We start from the raw sequence: 18,694 nt of genomic DNA on the forward strand, positions 1-18,694 counted from the left end.
GAAAATTCCCTGCAAATTATACACACATAGGTCTTTGTCCCTTGTTTATACTTCTTTTTTCTAATTGCTGTAATCTGTCATTTTTCTTTGCATGTGTTTACCTGAGCCTTTTATCTATCGCACTGGTTACACTTTCAGACATGCCAGTCTCAATTTTTTATTTTTTCCGTGGTGGGGTTACTTTGAACATCTCCTTAGCTTTGCGGTCTCACTTTCTATGTAAATCTGTTAGTCAAGTCATCTTTAATGCCTTTTTAAACTTTACATAAAAAAAGGTCTCATTCTCTTAAAGCTCGTCTAAAATTTTAAGCCTTTGCTTGAATGTACTTCCTTCCTTGGGCTGTGTTTTTCCTCCAAGCTGTCTTCCACTGTATTTTGCACATTATTTTTCTTTCTCCTTTCTTTCCTTCTTCCTTCTGACTCTTCTTTCTCCCACTTCCCTTCATTTTTATCTTCTTTTTCTGGAGCTTTTTGGTTTTTTTTAAAATAGTTGATTTATAGTGTTTTATTGTTTCAGGTGTACAACATAGTGAATCTTGTAATTTTATAGGTTATACTCCATTTAAAGTTATTATATTCATTATATTCCCTGTGCTGTACATTACATCTTTGTATCTTATTTTATACCTAGTAGTTTGTACCTCTCAGTCTCCTTCCCTTATCTTGCCCCTCCCTCCACTCATTTCTCCATCAGTAACTACTAGTTTAGTCTCTGAATCTGAATCTCTGTTGCATTCATTTTTCTTTTTCTTTTTTTTTTGATTCCACATACATGTAAAAACACTGAATATTTCATTTCTCTGTCTGACTTATCTCACTAAGCGTGATACCCTCCAGGTCCATCCATGTTGTTGCATGAGGCAAATTTTCATTCTTTTTAATGGCTGAGTAATATTCCACTATACCTGTACCATATCTTCTTTATCCATTCATCTGTTAATGGACACTTAGGTTGCTTCCATATCATGACTATTGTAAATAATGCTGTTATGAATGTTGGGGTGCATGTGTCTTTTTGAATTAGTGTTTTCATTTTCTTCCAGTATAAGCCCAGGAGTAGAATTGCTGGATCATATGGTAGTTCTATTTCCAGTTTTGTGGGGAACCTCCATACTATTTTTCAGAGTGGCTGCACCAGTTTACATTCCTACCAACAGTGTACCAGGGTTCCCTTCATCTCCTTGTCAATACTTATTTTTTCTTGTCTTTTTGATATTACCCTTTCTGAAAGTTGTGAGGTGATATCGCATTGTAGTAAACATGAAGTAAACATAGGCAGTACACTCTATGACTTGAGTATTAGCAATTTTTTTGTATCTATTTCCTCAGGCAAAGAAAAGGAAGAAAAAATAAACAAATTGGACATAATTAAAGGTTTTGCACCATGAAGGAAACCATCAGCAAAACTAGATGACAGCTTTTTGGGTGGTAGAAGATGTCTGCGAGTGATGTGTCTGATAAGGAGTTAAAATCCAAAATATATAGAGTTTACGTAACTCAATACCAAGAAAACAAATAACCCAATTAGAAAATGGGCAGACGACCTCATTTTTTCCCCTCCCTCCCTCACCAACTGCAACCAAACTCCATTTTTCATCTCTGTATCCAAGTCTAGTATGTTTGTATGATTGTCATACATCTTCTCATCAAGCTTTACTGTGGACGTCTTCAGATCTTCAATCTTCCCTGATATCACTGGGGTAAATTTACCATAATTACATTTTACCTTTTTTTAGGATCAGTTTGTCTTTGGCCCATTAAATGTGCTTGCATTGGGTCTCCCTCTTTCTTTGAGAGAGACTGTGTATTTCCTATTGTATTTTTCCAGAGAACCTTGACTTCAGACAGGTGTATAATATAAAGCTTAGGCATTAACTAACTACAGTTCTGTTCTCTAGGATACTTTGTCTTGATCTTTTTGTTAGTGAGTTCCTTAAGACTCTATTTTCTACTGTTTTGACTTCTGCAGTGCCTGGTATAGCACTGGGGCTCCTAAGAAAAAAGATCTATAATTTCAGAGCTTGCTTTCAAAAAATTCTCCTTAGAAGAAGTATTCCCTTTGTTTTTATTCTAGAGTTTTAGTTCAAAACTGAAAGAAAAAAAAAAGCAACACTGTAGAGTTTAAAGGAGTGGGTTTGTATAAGAGAAGCCTTATTTTTGTCTCTACCTTTAAGCAAATTTTATCGATGCTGATGTTTTAGTCTTGAAAGATTATTAGGAATATGTTACATGAAAAAAAGAGTAATGCTTCCCTTATAGAGGAAATAGCACGTGTGAAGCAGTAGTAAGAGGGCCAGTCGTGAACACTGATGCTAAGAGAGAGACTCTCAGGCCGGCTTGGCAGCCACTTGCACCAGAATCTCCCAGAGTGCACAGTAAAAATGCACATTTGAGGGCCCTATTTTAGACCTTCTTGATCATAATAGCAAAGCACACTGCCTAGGGTTTTGCATAAAAACAAAGGAGATTCAGATGAGAGGAGGTATTATAGATGCTCAAGTTTGAGAACCACTGCATTAGAATTCTGAGATTGTACAGAATAATTTGGAAGGAGCCTGAGCATGAAGAGCTTAGTTTGCCACAGTAAGAAACGTTCAGCTTGTCCTGTGGGCTATGGAAACCCATGGAAGGGGTCTCCACAGATGGAGATTGTCATTAAATTTGTGTTTTTAAAAGCAGGATATGCAGAAAAATGGGGTGGAGGCTTCTCTTATAAGACTTTTGGTACTTTGATGTTTTGTTTGCTTCTATTTTCTGTTTTAAAAATATGTATCATTAAAATAGGTAGTTTATAATAAAACATATGTTTTAAAAACCTTGTCAAATATCCCAGTTTCGAATGGCATAACAGACATGGGACAAGAAATAAGTGGGCTTGAACAGGCTAGGAGTAGAGAGCAGAATCTCAGGCAGGACAGAATAATCATCAAGGATCGTTCCCAAACTGTCTACCATCACTGCTGCTATGACAGAAGATCCACCTTATGGATACACGAAGATTTTGAGAGTTGTGTATGTGAGAAAGTCAAAACTTACATCCTGGGGAGGAAGGATTGTCAAATTAAAGTCAAGACATTTTCTAAAATTTTAGTAGCAAATGTGAGCAGGGGATTACACAAAAAAGAAACAACCTGATTGGATCCCACACACCTAATACTACTTCTGCTAATGACCAGCTGACCTACTTCCTTCAAAGACCAAGCAGTATTTGTTTCTCTCCAAGCAGAAGAAAAGTTCATCAAGGCAATAGCAGGAACAATCTTAGGGCAATCAAGCAGGAAAACATGAACTCTTTTGCAAGGAGTTATCAAGTTAGTGTGTCTGCTGGATAATAAGACAAGATGTAAAACCATGCTTCCTCGCACTCATCTAAAGAAAACATCTTGCTATCGCATTAATTATCTACTTGTATTCTTGAGGGAGCAGGCATGTCAAGAAGTGTGTTTGGATTACTAATAACCATTCATAATCCACTTGAACCCCTCTTCATAAAGTTAACTACAAACGGAATTCTTTTCTTATTGGAGCATAGTCGATTTACAATGTTAACTTCTGGTGTATAGCGTAGTCATTCTGTTATACATACACATATTCCTTTTCATATTCTTTTTCATTATAGGCTATTACAAGATATTGAATATAGTTTAGACTCACAGAGAAATCAAATGCAATTCTTTGGTTTTTCTACAATCAAGTCAGCTTGCTTCTCTAGGCTGTTAGCGCCAGTGTGATCAGTGCTGCTGATTCGATGTGGTCGCTTTTCCTTTCCTCTCCCTGAGACCTCACTGACTGTCCACATAATCTATTTTGTTATTTTTCTAAATCATCTTAGAAATCGCCTTTGCCAAATATTTAGGCGCTGTGGAATTTACTACATTTACAGAGATTGTCAGATAACAGTAAAACACCTGAATCAGCAATTCAAATACTAAACCTTACTTACCAGGAACGTTTGAAAAATCTAACATCCAACTATAGTCAAATTTTAGCAACTGTCTCCATCAGTAGACATCGACATGCAAGAGGCAGTTATAAGTGACAGTAAAGAAAGAAATATATGAACCTGAAGTTGGAAACTAAAGCTAAATCTAAAAATTAATGTGTGGTGTTTGTGAAATCTCTTCCTCTTTATCCTAGAGGGCGCTCTATGTACTTGCAATTTGAAAACTGACATTTCAACTTATCCTGAATAATTATAATAGAACTAATTCCAAAAATTTTTGGTAAGAATAACAAATGGCTCAAAATTATGTGCATGTTCACTACTTCAAGTATTAGTGCATTTGATACAAAAATGACAAAACAAATTATAAATAATAAAGCAGTCAAATACAGCAGTGACTTTTTTGGCAAAGAATTTCAGCATCAGAAGCGTATTTTAAGATATATGTATATTAAGATAGCTTACTACGTTTGGAAGTAGAGTGAAATGGGGAAAATGCTTCTCTACGTGAACCTATTGAAATCTAATTCATATCAAGTCTTCATCTTCCTTCACGTTGCACTGAGCTGGTAGAGATCTATTCCCAATTTCAGTGTCGGTTACACTTAACACACTGCATAGCTGAGTCTTTATTCATTTCTCTGTAAGGTTACTTATAATTGCAGAGGGAGTTGATCATTTTTTTGAGACCTAAAGAAGAAACCACACATCTAACTGAATTAAGCAAAATGTGCAATGGCAAAAAATTAAGTAGTAAAGTTAAACAGAAAATGGATAGAACATCTTATTAATACTGTGCAAGCACTCTGGGTTTAGGTCATTGTACAAACGAGAAACTTAATGAGAGACACCATAAATGTATAGGGGAAGCATGACTGGCTGCTTGAACACAGCTTTCTCTGGTACACACCCACATTTTGGGCTTAGAAAGTGAAAGTTTCTAAGGAAGGCTGCATTTTGAAGTGAAAGCAACATCTTTATCATCCAACAAGGGGAGGTTGCATTCTGTGTGTGAAATTGTGTCTGTTGAAGGTCAAAACTGGAACTCTGTGGGCCTAAGTTTGAGCAGTCAGTCTTGAGAACAATTCCTCTTTCTTGTGATTCCTGTGATCTGCCTTCAGTGGTAAGGTGTTCTGCAACTTTCTTCCATTCTCACCAACCTGAGAGGAAAATAAGGCTTTAATACTTCTGTGCCTTTTTTTTTTTTTTTTTGAAGTATAGTCAGTTACAATGTATCAATTTATAGTGTACAGCACAATGTCCCAGTCATGCATATATTCATTTTCATTAAAGGTTATTACAAGATATTAAACACAGCTCCCTGTGCTATACAGAAGAAATTTTTTAAAACCTATTTTTATATATAGTGGCTAACATTTGCAAATCTAAAACTCAAATTTATCCCTTCCCACCCCCCTTTCCCCCAGTAACCATAAAACTGAGTCTGTTTCTGTTTTGTAGATGAGTTCATTAGTGTCCTCTTTTTTTTTTTAAGATTCCATATATGAGTGATATATGGTATTTTTCTTTCTCTTTCTGGCTTACTTCACTTAGAATGATGATCCTTATGTCCACCCATGTTGCTGCAAATGGCATTATTTTATTCCTTTTTATGGATGAGTAGTATTCCATTGTATAAATATACCACAACTTCTTTATCCAGTCATCTGTCGATGGACATTTAGGTTGCTTCCATGTCTTTGCTATTGAATATATTGCTTCTACGAACATTGGGGGTGCATGTATCTTTTGCGCCTTCTTAACCAGTCTACTTTCTTAAAGACACAGATGGAATAAGTATTTCTCTTACTTGTTATTTAGCATATGTTTGATGTACTATGTAGGACACTCTGTTGGGAACTAGGGATGTATGAAAGGCTTGCCTCAAGTTGCTCGCAGTCTAACAAGGGTAACTAAATTCTGAATTGCATATGCTGTGATAAAGGTGAACATAGGACCTGAGGACATAAAGGAAGCTCATGGAACTGGCTTCTACCTGGACTGCTGTTCTGGGCTCCTTTGTCAAGGCCAAATGATGATGCAGCAATTTGATTTGATTTATTTTGCCTTTGTTTATTCCTTGAATACAGCTTTATCCCCATTTTTGTGAAATAACTCTTTAAGGTTAAGTTTGAGTCACTCAGAATTTTAAGATTGCCCATACCTTATGCAAAAGATAAAATGCATTATCTGAGGAGTCAGACAATACAAGGCACCGGAATGTGTATGACGCTATCTGATCTGGCACGGTTCTGATGGAATCATTCTATTATTTTTTGCTATTTTACTAGGCAATCAGAATTGCATATTTAGCTGAATTCATATTTTTCAGGTAAACAAAAGCCATTATGGTTCCAAGCATAACTGCCTTTCTCCAGGAAAAACAGCTACAAAACTGGACAAAATACAAGGGAATTTTCTCAGGTATGGACCAATAGGCCACAGAAATGTGATCCTTGGGAGAAGGCAAGTACTGGATGGGGCACTTGCTTGCTCTCTCCTTGGTCATTTTCTAGATCTGCACTGACCAATGTGGTACTTACTAACCACATGCGATAGTTAAAGTTAAAATTATTAAAATTATAGATCCAGTTCCTCGGTCAAACAGGTCACGTTTCCAGTGCTGAATAACCATAGATGGCTAGCGGTTTCCATGTTGGACAGTGCAGATACAGAACATTTTCATCAGCAGAGAGCTCTTTCGGGCAGTGTTATTCTAGCCATTGTTACAAGGAGAACTCTCAGCAGGACACAGGTTAGCTGTAAAGTACAAGGGTGGTAAGTTCTGGGGCGGTAAACCAGCTGGTGCTTGTCGAGCACCCTGCACAGAAAGAGACCTGCCTATAGAAGGACCCCCAGCTGTCTGCCTGAGGGAGAATGGCTTGACGACTGGGCTGTGCTGCACATACATGGAGCCAGACTCCATGAAGAATGGCTGCTGTGCGGCTGAGACCTGAACAGAGACACCAGGGGTCAGGCAGTGCTGGGGGACCTGGGAGTGATACCCCAGCTGGAGTCATCTTGGTGAGAAACTCAGGCATTAACTGAGGCTACAGAAAATGCTCACTTTGAAGGTAAGGACCACAGCCTAGTGTTAGGACTAAGGACATAATCTATAATATAGATCCATATAAATAAAGAATAAAAAAGCTTGACATGCTAAACTCTTTAGGTGTGAAGGATAGTGATGTTTGCAGCTCACTTTGGAAGGCATCAAAATGTTGAGATGAATGGATGAATACATGGATATGAGTGATCAAACGAATATATATAATCAAACGAATATAGTACAGTGTTAACAACTGTAGAATCTAGATGGTGGTTTGTGGGTTTTTATTGTACAATTCTTAAACTTTCAGTATGTTTGAAAGTTTCCATAATGAAATGACGAGGGAAAACAAAAGCATGAAAGGATGATGATTTGCTGGGAATGTAACTGCCTGTCTGAAACACAATATGAATTGAACCAAGACACTTATGGTCCAGATGTCCCCAGTGTATTATCCATATTATCCAAGCATACAATAAACACTAAGTACGTGAAGCAGGAGGAAAGTACGACAGAAAAACAGTCATCAATATAAAAAGACCATCTGATGGAATTAGAAGACTAGGAATTTACAACACCCATTTGTAAATATGTTTAAGGAATTCAAGGAAAAGAAACTGGAAAAAATAATCTCTCTCAGTAGAGCAATGAATATACAAATTGTGGTATATTCATATAACTGAGTAACACTACATCCAGAAAAAGGATAAACTACTGATAGGTGTTCTTGAGATTTACCCACGGGGTTATGTTATACTGAGGGGGAATAGGGCTTTCAGAGAGGAGTACATAATGTGTGAATTCATTTACAGTAAACTCGTGAACAGGCAAACCAAGCCACTGTGATAGGCATCAAGGCAAGGTTTCTGTTTGCCGGGTGGAGATTGACAGGAAAGGCTATAAGGAAACTTCCTGGGATGATGGAAATATTCCGCATGCCCCTCATAGAATTACTGGCTGTGTAGGCTTATGCATTTGTCAACACCCATCAAATTGCGCATTTAACACCTGTGACTGTCACTGGATGTAAATTCTGTCAGAAAGTAAAAAGCACCTATCCATGTATGCACTAAAAATGTCAAGTAGAAAAAACTGACTTTTTCTGGATTTACTTAGATATTGTTTTCAACATTCAAATTCAAACTCAGTGGTTTTCTCACCTAATACTTCTACTTAGATGTGCTACATTATAACTGACAAAGTAATCTGTGCAAGGAGGTTCGTAACAGTGGTGTCTGACGTTACTGTACCCTGACCGTGTGCCTGTGGAACGTCCTAATGTTACGTGCACTGTCTCACTAGTTAGTCCCTCACAATTTTATAAAATACATGTTCATCTTGCAGATGAGGAGACTGAGGTAGAGATGTTAAAATTATGACGCTCAACATCACACAGCTAATAAGCAATGGAGCTGAATGAGATCCGCAATTTTCTGATCCCATACTCTTAACCTAGTAACTTCATGTTTTCATTTTTTATGTGTATCCCTTTAATACAGTTGGATTTACTTTGGTGTATGGAATGAAGTGAAGACTTTATAGTTATGCAGGAGAACTAGTTTATTCATCCAACTCTCACATCACACTGATTTTCTACCCATCGAGGACCCTAGGTGACTTCCTTCTTTCTTTGCCATCTAGGTAGCAGGACTGCAACTCGTTTCTACACTGAGCAAAGACAACATAATAAAAAATTTAATTAAAGGTTGATTATAGTAATAATGTTATAAAACTATCAATAACAGGCTTTGGGGTACAGGTAATGATGCACATTTACAGAGTCTTTTTTTCTGTTCCTAAGAGCTATCTCAATGTGATGGGATCTACACATTTTATTACTAATTATACGATTCAATTAGATGAAATTATGGTCAAATTAACTTGCTATGTCTTGTTTTCTTTACTTAATTGGAGGTCAATTTTCTTTAAATATTGCAGTGCTTAGGAAAGATAAGTTCTTTTGCTTATCTGGCCATAATCTTGCTCTGGCCATAAATCTTTTCTTTCCTTCAGTTTTCTCTTAAAAAAAAAAAAAGGTGACTGTATTTGTAATTGGAATATCTTTGGGTGATGAGAATTAGTCTCAATTTCTTACCTTTTTTCCAAGACTGACAACGTATTTCCAAAGACATGCGTCAGGCTCTTTTAAGACTTAGTTCATCTAGAAAATGTCCGCAGTAGAATTTGTAGCTGGTGGTACCACGTTCTGCCAGTCTGATTTCCCTCCACATACAGTGTTAGTGCCTACAAAGTAGCTAGACAGTCACGTAAAAAGCAAATGCTTAGACTAGGGAAGCATCTTTAAACTGTAGGAAGATTTTGAGAAATTTTCTCAAGGAAACATGTTTTCAAATCCCATACCTTTCTTTTCTGATGTTACCTTGGGAAAATTATTTTATCTTTTTGGAGCCTCAGTTTCTTTATGTGAAAAATGAGAACCAGCACTGCAGAGTTTTGTGAGGATTAAATCAAATAAAGTATGTGATATGTTTGAAAGTAAATGAATATGTTACTCTGTATTAAAATATGCCAGGGTTTATTCCTACTAAGAAAGCAGAGGGAATACAGTGTTTAAGGATATAAAATTTCAGTCTGTAAACACAAGCAATCAACATGTTACCATGATTATCAAAAGCTAATAACAACTATATTTCCTCATGTGACAAGTATCAGATTCTTGACTTGGCTTTCAGAACTCACTGTAATTTACTCCTACTGTATGTATCGACTTTAATTTTTCTGGTACCCAGAAAGACTCCAGTTGTCTAACATTCTGTTCAAACCAAAAGTTTTCCCCAAGTTTCTTTTATTCATTCATTTACTCAAAATCACTAATTCATTGACTTATTCATCCATCTACTGATCAAAGCCTCTGTTTTAATCCAGGAACTCCACTAAGTGATATGGATAAAAATAGTGGAAAAGATAAGACCAATTCGTGTTACGCGGGGATTAACACTACTAAGACTGAAAAGAGATAGTGTGGCTGTATTTAATTATGTCAGTATTTGCCATGAAAGAAGTACAGGATGTTATGAGTGCAAACACCAGAGAGAATTAGCATAGTATCAAGACTGGCTATATAATTTGCAGAGTCCTATGTAAAATGAAAATGCAGGGCACCTTGTTCAAAACTGAAGGAGACTTTGAGGATAGTGACAGAGCAAGCATAGAACTCTTCACAGCTACACAGGTTGCATGCCCATGAAACCAGCTTTGTGTACTATGGAGGGCCAAGGAAGGATCTCTTGAGGCAGTGTTAATTTCACTGGCGACAGGAAGGAAGAGTGTGTGCAAGGTAGACATTTTCAGACTTGCATTTTCATTTGCTCTTCCCTTTTGGGCCTGATGTACTGTTATTTTCTCAAGAGCCATCAGCCTCTTATGTTAATACCAAGAGATGGTGCAGCTCTTTTAGTCTTGGTTAGGCTGTTGGTGTTAGAGGGGTAAAGTTATCTCTTGCCCAGTCATCTTCATCTCCCATATGAATCAAAAAGCAAAAAATTAAGGCCAGATTTTTGACTCATAATTTTAAAAAATCAAAAGTTGTAAATAATCCCGTCATTCTTAAATATTTATGGGAGTACACTGGCCTGGGAATTTGGAGACCTGGGTTCTTGTCTTGTCTCTGACAAGATATTCTTTGGATCAAAGCTTCCTAATCTGGGAAAAAAAAAATATTTAAGGTTCCTTTCAGTCTGAAGCTTTAAACTACTGACAATAGCATTTTCTAATTTTTTAATTAAAAATACAGTAGTTCATTTTAACATGGTCTGCTTTTTTGGAACAGAAAGTCACAGTGTTGGCTGAATTACTGACAGCATAAATACAGCAACAGATGCCAAAGGCCACCTTCAAAAGGCAATCTCCTCTCTTAAACAACCACGTTAAATCCCTAAGGTGACCAGTACTGTTCTGCTCTTGTGTTAAAGGTCACCTCTACTAGCAACCAGTTTTTGTACCTCCCTAGGGTAGCTGCTTAAGACTACATTCACTGTCTATATTAACTTCTCTATTGCATCTGTTAAATCTCAAGGCAATTAAAGACTTACTTAGACACTGAGTCACTTTATTCAAGAAGAGATTTTTTTTTAGACCAAGAAACTTCAGAGAGCGTAGTCTCAGAAAGGTGAAACTAAAATACTTTGATTTCTGAATACTTTCTTCCTTGTTAAGTTTTAGTACATTTGTACAATTTTAATGCCTTTGATAACTGAAAACTTGGGCAGTATTAACCGAGATAGTTCAGGCTATGCTGTGATAACAAAGAATCCCCGAATCTCAGACTTAAAATGACAAAAATGTTAAAAGTCCCCTGTAGGTATGGATGGATGTCTTGCATAACAACACTCAGCAGTACAGATTAGCAATCTCTATCCATCATGTAGCTGCACCCTCTAAATTGTGGGAATTCCTTGGTTTAGCAGAGGCGGGGAAAGCACTTGAGGGTCTCTTTCTGAAATTATTTGGGATGAAAGTGATACCCGTTGTTTGCTTAAAAGCCATTGACTAGAAATAGTTATATGGCCCAGACTGAACGCATGAGCTCAGGGAAGTATAATCCTCAGTGTTCAGAAGAAGTAAACCCTAAATCTCTATCACATTTCCATACAATAAAAAGCTGTTTATCAAAGAAAATTCTGTTTTGTTTTGTTTTAGAAGTAAGTTTAAAGTATTTTAACTGAGATGGATACCAGTAGTTCAGATGGCCAAGAACACAAATGTTAGTACTGCCAACTCTTAATTTGGTATCTTTGGTTTAAGATCAGTGTCTGATTTAGTTGTCATTATATATCTGTTTTTCTGTTTTGCTATTATTCCTCCTTTATTATCTAAATGTTGATTGATTTCCTACTGTTTGCCAAGAGACCATAATTAAAGCATTATCCTTTTCTTCAAGGAGCTTACAATAATCTTTGAACACCAATTAGGTCCATAAATAAACACAGTTCTTAAAATCACACATCCTAGAGAAATCATGTTCAGTTTCAACCATACACAAATTGGCTTTTTGATAGCCTGTCTTAAAAATTTTTTTAGTTAGGCACAAATTGTGTTTTCCACACTTTATGGTATATGAATATATCATCTCAGATGAATATTTTCCAAGATATTAGAGCAAATTCAGAGATCATGCATGAGAAAATAAACTTAGCATTATTCATAGGCAACTCTGCAGCCCACAGCCAAGAACAAGCGGGATCGTTTTATATCAGACGGAATTGCACCACTAGATACAAGTCTTCCAATACTAAATGTGGCATCTAAAGCAAATGATGTGCTCTTTGATTAGCAATAGAGAATACTATCTCTTTAGGAAATCAGAAATACAGAATGCCAGATGTTTAGGGGTCTGTGTGCAAACACATCTTTGCATTATTCAGTTTATTGTTTGAGACCTTACCTAAGCCATCTGTAATTTGAAGTAGGCCGTCTGTGGGATGTATTAATGTACTTTCTCTGTTTTTCTTTTATTGTGTATCTTTTGAACATCTACCCCAGAGCAGGCACTTTAACAGGCATTCAGTAGGCAATGGGAAATATCAGTTCCTAACTTTTGGGAACTTTCTGTCTATTGGAGGAAATAAACATTTATAATATAGCAGAGAAAGCTGCATGATAGAGGTAGTAGAGGCTGCTGCAGACGCTCAGGGCAGGGAAGCTTCTTCAGGGAGAACAGGACGTGGGTATGAGTATGTATGTGTGTGCAGATGTGTGAGGGGTAGTCATGGAACGTATATAAGCAGGCAAGTTAGTGAGAGGGGAGAGGAAAGTATCTACAACGAAAAATGCGAGACCTTGATGCATGATACAAGTATGACCTGGTCAAAAACAGAAATTGTGTGAATATTGTAGACTGTGAGAGGAGGATTGCAAGCTGGGAACAGAGACAGGCAGGATCACAAAGGTATTTTAGGGTCATTTGAGCCTAAATCCAAAAGGCAGTGGCTCTGAAAGTCACTGGAAAGTGGTGAAGGAGGAGGATTATGCAATCAGATTCGTGTTTTGGAAACACTCTGGACTTGGTGGAGAAGAGTGGAGGAAGTGAGATCGGTTGAAAGACAATAGTCCAGGAGAAGAATGATGACCCTGGTCTGGGGTAGCAGCTACAGGTAATGAGTGGATCAGAGAGACCTTCAGGAGACAGAATGAGCATGACCTAGTGACTTTATGCAGCGGGTAGAGGGAAAGAAAGGCAGAATTCAAGAATGGCTCCCAGGCTTCTAACATGATCAACTGGGTAGATGGTGATGCAGCTTACTCATATGAGGGCAGTGGAAGTATATGGGCACCTGAGAAATGATGGGTAAATACAGTAAGCTTAGTTTTGAACAAATTGAGCTGAATGTTCTTCTGATAGCCAAATATCCAGAAGCTCACTCAAGAAGGTTTGGCAATATCGTGTGATTTGGTAATCTTCAGGATGGTTCTAAATCCTTCCTAGTAAGTTTGGGATTAACAGATACACCTTACTATATTTAAAATAAACAATAAAGACTTACTGTATAGCACAGGGAACTATATTCAACTTCTTGTAATAACATATAATGGAAAAAAATCAGAAAAAAAGTATGTATGTATATTTATAACTGAATCATTCTGCTGAAACTAATGTTGTAAATCAACTACACTTCAATAAAAAATAAAATTAAAAGAAATCAAATGACACGCTGAATCTTGACACCCCCCCCCCAAAAAAAAACCTTCCTAAAAAAATTCCTAGGTAAAAGTTCTTAAAAAAAAAATTCTTGTTCTTGGTTGTTTTGCATTTTTAGTGAAATTTTCCATTATAATTTTTACATTTAATATTAAAATAATATAATGTTAAACATAAAAATTGGCTCTCTGGTTTGACAAACAAACCAGCAATCACAATTACTCCACAATCAGTAAAAATACATGAGCTTCCGGTAAAGGTTACTGAGGTTATTTCTGAGTACTGGTATTCAGAAATACCTTAAACTGCTAAGTGTTGTTTCAGGGTGATGTTGTCTTTTAGATTTCTCAAAATGAACTCATGAATGGTGGTGTTAACAACATGACCCCAACTATAACTGATTTGGTAGAAAGTAACAGTTTACCTAAGAACAATAGCCTCTTCCACTTTGCTAAATGTTTTATTATTTTGGTTATTTAAATAAGCCTGATTCTTGATGTCTCTGATGTTTAAAAAAAAAATCTGAACAAATATTACAATTGGCTGTTAATCCTACAGTGATATTTAAAGGTCAATCCTAGACATTTTGTAGGAAAATCACAATATCTTCTGCTTAGTCAAACAGAGAAACCTAAGAACAATACCATAATGAATACAATAAAGCAAGCAAATGGAAATGCTTTAAACTTCCCGAAGTGTCACTGTCACAATGGAATGTGAATCTCATATAACGGAGGTAATATGGTAGAGTTCTATGCTATAGACAAAACCAAGTATATTTTGGGTCAAAAAGAGGCAGCCAGGGTGGAGGAAGAGAGAAGAAAAGTCTCATTGTCTAGTGATCTAATGTAACTCCACATTTAAATATGCTCAAAAGGTAGAGCTGAACAACTGGTTTTGGACAGAATTTTACCCAGGTATGTAACTTACATTTATAGGAGTTCTCTCTTCCGTTGGCTTCTGTTCATTTTATTGAAGAAATGGCTTTCCACATTAATGTACTAATCCAAGTGCATCTTGGATCCTTGGAAACGTACAGGAGTGAAATGCTGTCAGAGTTGAGGTCTGGCAGTTCCAGAGTGCTCCAGCAGCTGCTGTGACATTCGCTGAGAACACGTCACCTCAAATAATCTGCCCTTTGATTTTCTTGATCTTCTCAGTGCGTTTTGTTTGGGTGGTAAAAGGTACTACCTTTTGTAAAGAAACATTGAATACCTGTGTCAATGTCTGTGTTGAAACTAAATGCAACCTGACTTTAAAATCTGACTTGGCTGGACAGATAGGTCTTGGTTGGCTTTCAGACTCAGTGGAATTGTCATTCTTTCATGACAGTAAGTAAAACTTGCAGGAGCTGAATGCATTTCTTGTTCACTTCATAATGAAAGGAGTAGCTTACAAATTAACCTATTCAGAGTGTTCTTTTTAAATATTAGGTTCTTTCAATCAGTAACTGTAACCCCACACTGAATGTTTTATAGCACAGGACAAGACCTTTGTAGTGCAAATGAGCTTTGAGGGCTGGATCAAGAGAGATGTTTGGATACATTATTTAACAGTCCTAGCTTATTTTAGGTTTTGTGAAAACTGCACTGTTACTCGTAAAATAAGAGACTGATTCACATATCCTGTACAAATTAAATTCTTCTGTATAAATAAACTGTCAAAAATAGGTTAAAAACAGCTGTGTTGAACAACTGTTTAATTGCTAACGATTCTTTGAATCAGCAACCTGATGAGGGCGATTCTGCTGCTAGTCTTTCCTGCTGTGCCTACCCAAGTGGCTCTAGCTTCTCAGCATACGAGTCCAGTTGTTCACCATCTTTGTCAGCACTAAGTAGTATTTCATTTTAAAGTTTTAGCCAATCTAGTGGCAGTTTAGTGATATCTCATGGTGGTTTTAATTTGCACTTTAAGTACTGTTGTTGAGAACCTTTTTATATGTTTGTTGACCATTTGGGTATCCTCTTTGTATTCTCTAAATTCAAGGTTTTTGCTCATTTTAATACTAAGCAGACCAGACCTGCTTTTGATTTTTTGGTTTGCATCTCTTTCTCTCCCATGTGATAGTTACTGATCTCATGATTGACAATTGCTAAACCAGTTGCAGTATAAGACTTTCCTTCTTGGATATTTGTTTCTCTGGGCTTTGTTGTTGTTGGATTTTCTGTTCTGGAATCTAAGGGGGAAAAAATGAACATTTCTTTCCTTATCACTAAGCTTCTTAATTTCAAGAACTCATTCCAGTTAAGGTATCCAGCTAGGCTACGTTGGATGATGATAAGGCTTACACTAATTCCTCTGCAGCATCTTGATAAACAATCTCTAATGATGGATGAAGGGAATTTAGTTTTTATCCAACACTGGGAGCAAGTCTTCAGGCTGTTAATAAGTGCTTCACAAGCTAAAATTCAGTTAGATAGAACATTTGGCATATATAAAGAGCCAATATTTTCCTGGAAACAATCTCTTGATTCAATCATTGTATCTAACCTAATATCTCAGGAATTTGCACCAAGGAGGCAGTGAATTTGTTAAAGTAAAGCTGATTGGTATGAGACTTTAACAGTCTTGTAGTGTTTTCTACTATCACTACACCTCAGAATAGACTAACAAAATATTACCAAGTATGTGTCTTTTCAGAGATCCTGTTTTAATCAAAGGAAGCATTTGTAGCTAGCGTGTGAAATGCTCACAAAGGACAAGAGAACTAGTAAGATAAGTAACCTATCTCGTGATCACTTTCACCCTTTCATTCCGCTCAGTAAAAAAAGCCTTTGGTAAGGAGAACGCAAGATAAACTTCATCTGAAGCAAGTCCTAAATTGTCCTTTTGGGTCTACAGGTTCGAAACGGTTGACTAAAAATGAGAACAAGGAGTTTTTGCTAGCATTTCAGTTTAAGTACTGAGAAACAAATGCAGTAACCATAGGAACCACATAATTGCTACTGATTGACCTTAAAACCTTTATAGCTTTTGGTAATTTAAGGAGATTCAGAAACTGTTATGTAGTAATTGGGAAGCAGAAACATAGTTTAGCAAGTAGTTTTCTAAAGTAGGAAGCAGATTTCGAACAAGGAGCACTGTGGGCGAGAGTTTAAGTAGGACACAGGAAAACGTTCTCAGCTGTGCAACAAGCCGAGCTATGAGAGAGAGACAGAATGAGTAATAGTGCTACTACCATTTACTGGGCAACTTCTGTAGATGAAGCACCAGTAGCGTGTTGCATCCTTCCTGGCATCCTACAGGGAACAGTTTTGCCTTTATGGTTGAGAGTGTGAGGTTCACAGAAATTGGCTTTGTAACTAGTGAAGTTTGTTTCTGTGTTTACCACGGTCACCCAAGGTTCACGACAATCCATGTGGGTAATTAAACACAGGTATGGTGAAAACAAAGCTCAAGTTGCTTCTTTAAGTGTATCCTTGAGTCGCTAGATATGCTCTCAGGGCCGGGGTGGCAACTGTTGGAGGTCCCGTGGAGAAGGATCAGAGATTGAATGAGAGTTTGGAAAAGATGATTACAAGTGACCTCTACAGATGAGGCACTGATTACGTTGGGGGGAGGGACCTCAACCAAGAGAGCCTTATGAGGGTAAAAGGGCCACTGGATGCCACTCAAAACACAATGTCTTAAGTTACACCTAATTGGTCAGTGTATTTATCTTAAAGCTGGGTCTTATTTGAAGTGATCATACCATTTTTGTTTCTATAACACACAACGGCAATACCTTAACTGATCTTAGTAAAATAAGCTTTTATTAATCCACAATTCATTATAAAATCTGTTTTTCTATCAAATAAGCAGTACTATGCCCTAAAAACAAAATCACCAACAAGCAAAATAAACAAGCAAACAAAATCAAACACTAGATACCAATTTAGCATTTCGAATATTTCCAGTATTTAAACAGGGAAATGGACCTATGTGTCTATAAGAAATAAACAGAATTTCTGAGATTTATGCCAAAGACTTTCTTTTGGCTTTTCTTGTTAGTAAAAATCAAAAGGGAGATTTGCTTTTACTCTTTCTTTGAACTGATAGTGATAATTGTCCAGAATTTTTCTTTTGAAAATTTAGAAAATGACTTTGTTAATATGTCAAATTGGACCTTAGGCTTTTTAAAGAGTCCACTATTCATCATTCCAATTAATGCAGGGAGTATACATATTTTAAGAGTATCTAATTAAATGTATGTATACACACATACTCAACTAAACATAAAAATACTTTCTTCTATGTGACCATTACAGATCCTGGCCACCAAGATTATTAGTTTCATTTGTTTTCACTTTCAATGTAAGTTCACAATTCTCTATGTTGAAATAATTACATAGACACATGCTTCCTAAAAATAAATCTGAGATGCCACAAATAAGAACAATTGGATATAAGCTAGATTAAGAGCATGTAAGAGGCAAGGTCATTTCCAATGAACACAGCAAAGATTCAGTCTTTCACGGAGTTTACATTCCGTGGAATAGAAAACAACACAATTACACAATCTATGTGCAGATTATGTAGTATTTGGTACGTACTGCTGAAAAGGGAGAGCAAGACAAGGTACAGAGCTTTTGAGCTGTGAGAAATATAAATAAGCCCACAATGATTTAGAGACAGGAGGCTGCGTGACTGCAAAGATGGGATTTTTATCAACGAGATGATGGGAGCTACAAATATAATACATTTTCCAGGGGAGAGAAGACCAAAAGCTCAGTTTTGGACATGTACCCTTTGAAGTGCCTATCCAAATGGGGATGTGAAGTCACACTTGGTTATGAGACTGCAGTTGAGAGTGCCTCTCTATTTTTATCCCAGAAACAAACCTCAAGACAAGAATGCAAGTGCACAGGATTTATCTGGGGAGGTGAACTCAGGGAACACTGGAAAGGAAGTGAGGAAGCGAAAGTGGGAAGGGAAGATGGCCAATAACATGTGAGTTATCAGGCAAATTCATACTGGGTGCAGGGTGGGGTATGTAGCTCAGAGAAGGAGCGCATGCTTAGCATGTACAAGGTCCTGGGTTCAATTCCCTAGTACCGCCATTAAA

The 18,694-nt window shown here is 36.9% G+C and overlaps 1 long non-coding RNA gene across 1 annotated transcript; it reads right to left on the minus strand.

Annotated features, from left to right (window-relative positions):
* Window positions 1-3,073: 3,073 nt before the first annotated feature.
* Window positions 3,074-15,056, minus strand: LOC116666351. Its single transcript, XR_004323160.1, has 3 exons — window positions 14,581-15,056; window positions 9,088-9,247; window positions 3,074-5,103 (listed from the first exon to the last, which is right to left on the minus strand). It is a non-coding gene; the product is annotated as an uncharacterized LOC116666351 (long non-coding RNA).
* Between the last annotated feature and the right edge of the window lie 3,638 nt (window positions 15,057-18,694).

This window comes from Camelus ferus, chromosome 10 (genome assembly GCF_009834535.1).
Source record: "Camelus ferus isolate YT-003-E chromosome 10, BCGSAC_Cfer_1.0, whole genome shotgun sequence".
Lineage (NCBI taxonomy): Eukaryota > Metazoa > Chordata > Mammalia > Artiodactyla > Camelidae > Camelus > Camelus ferus.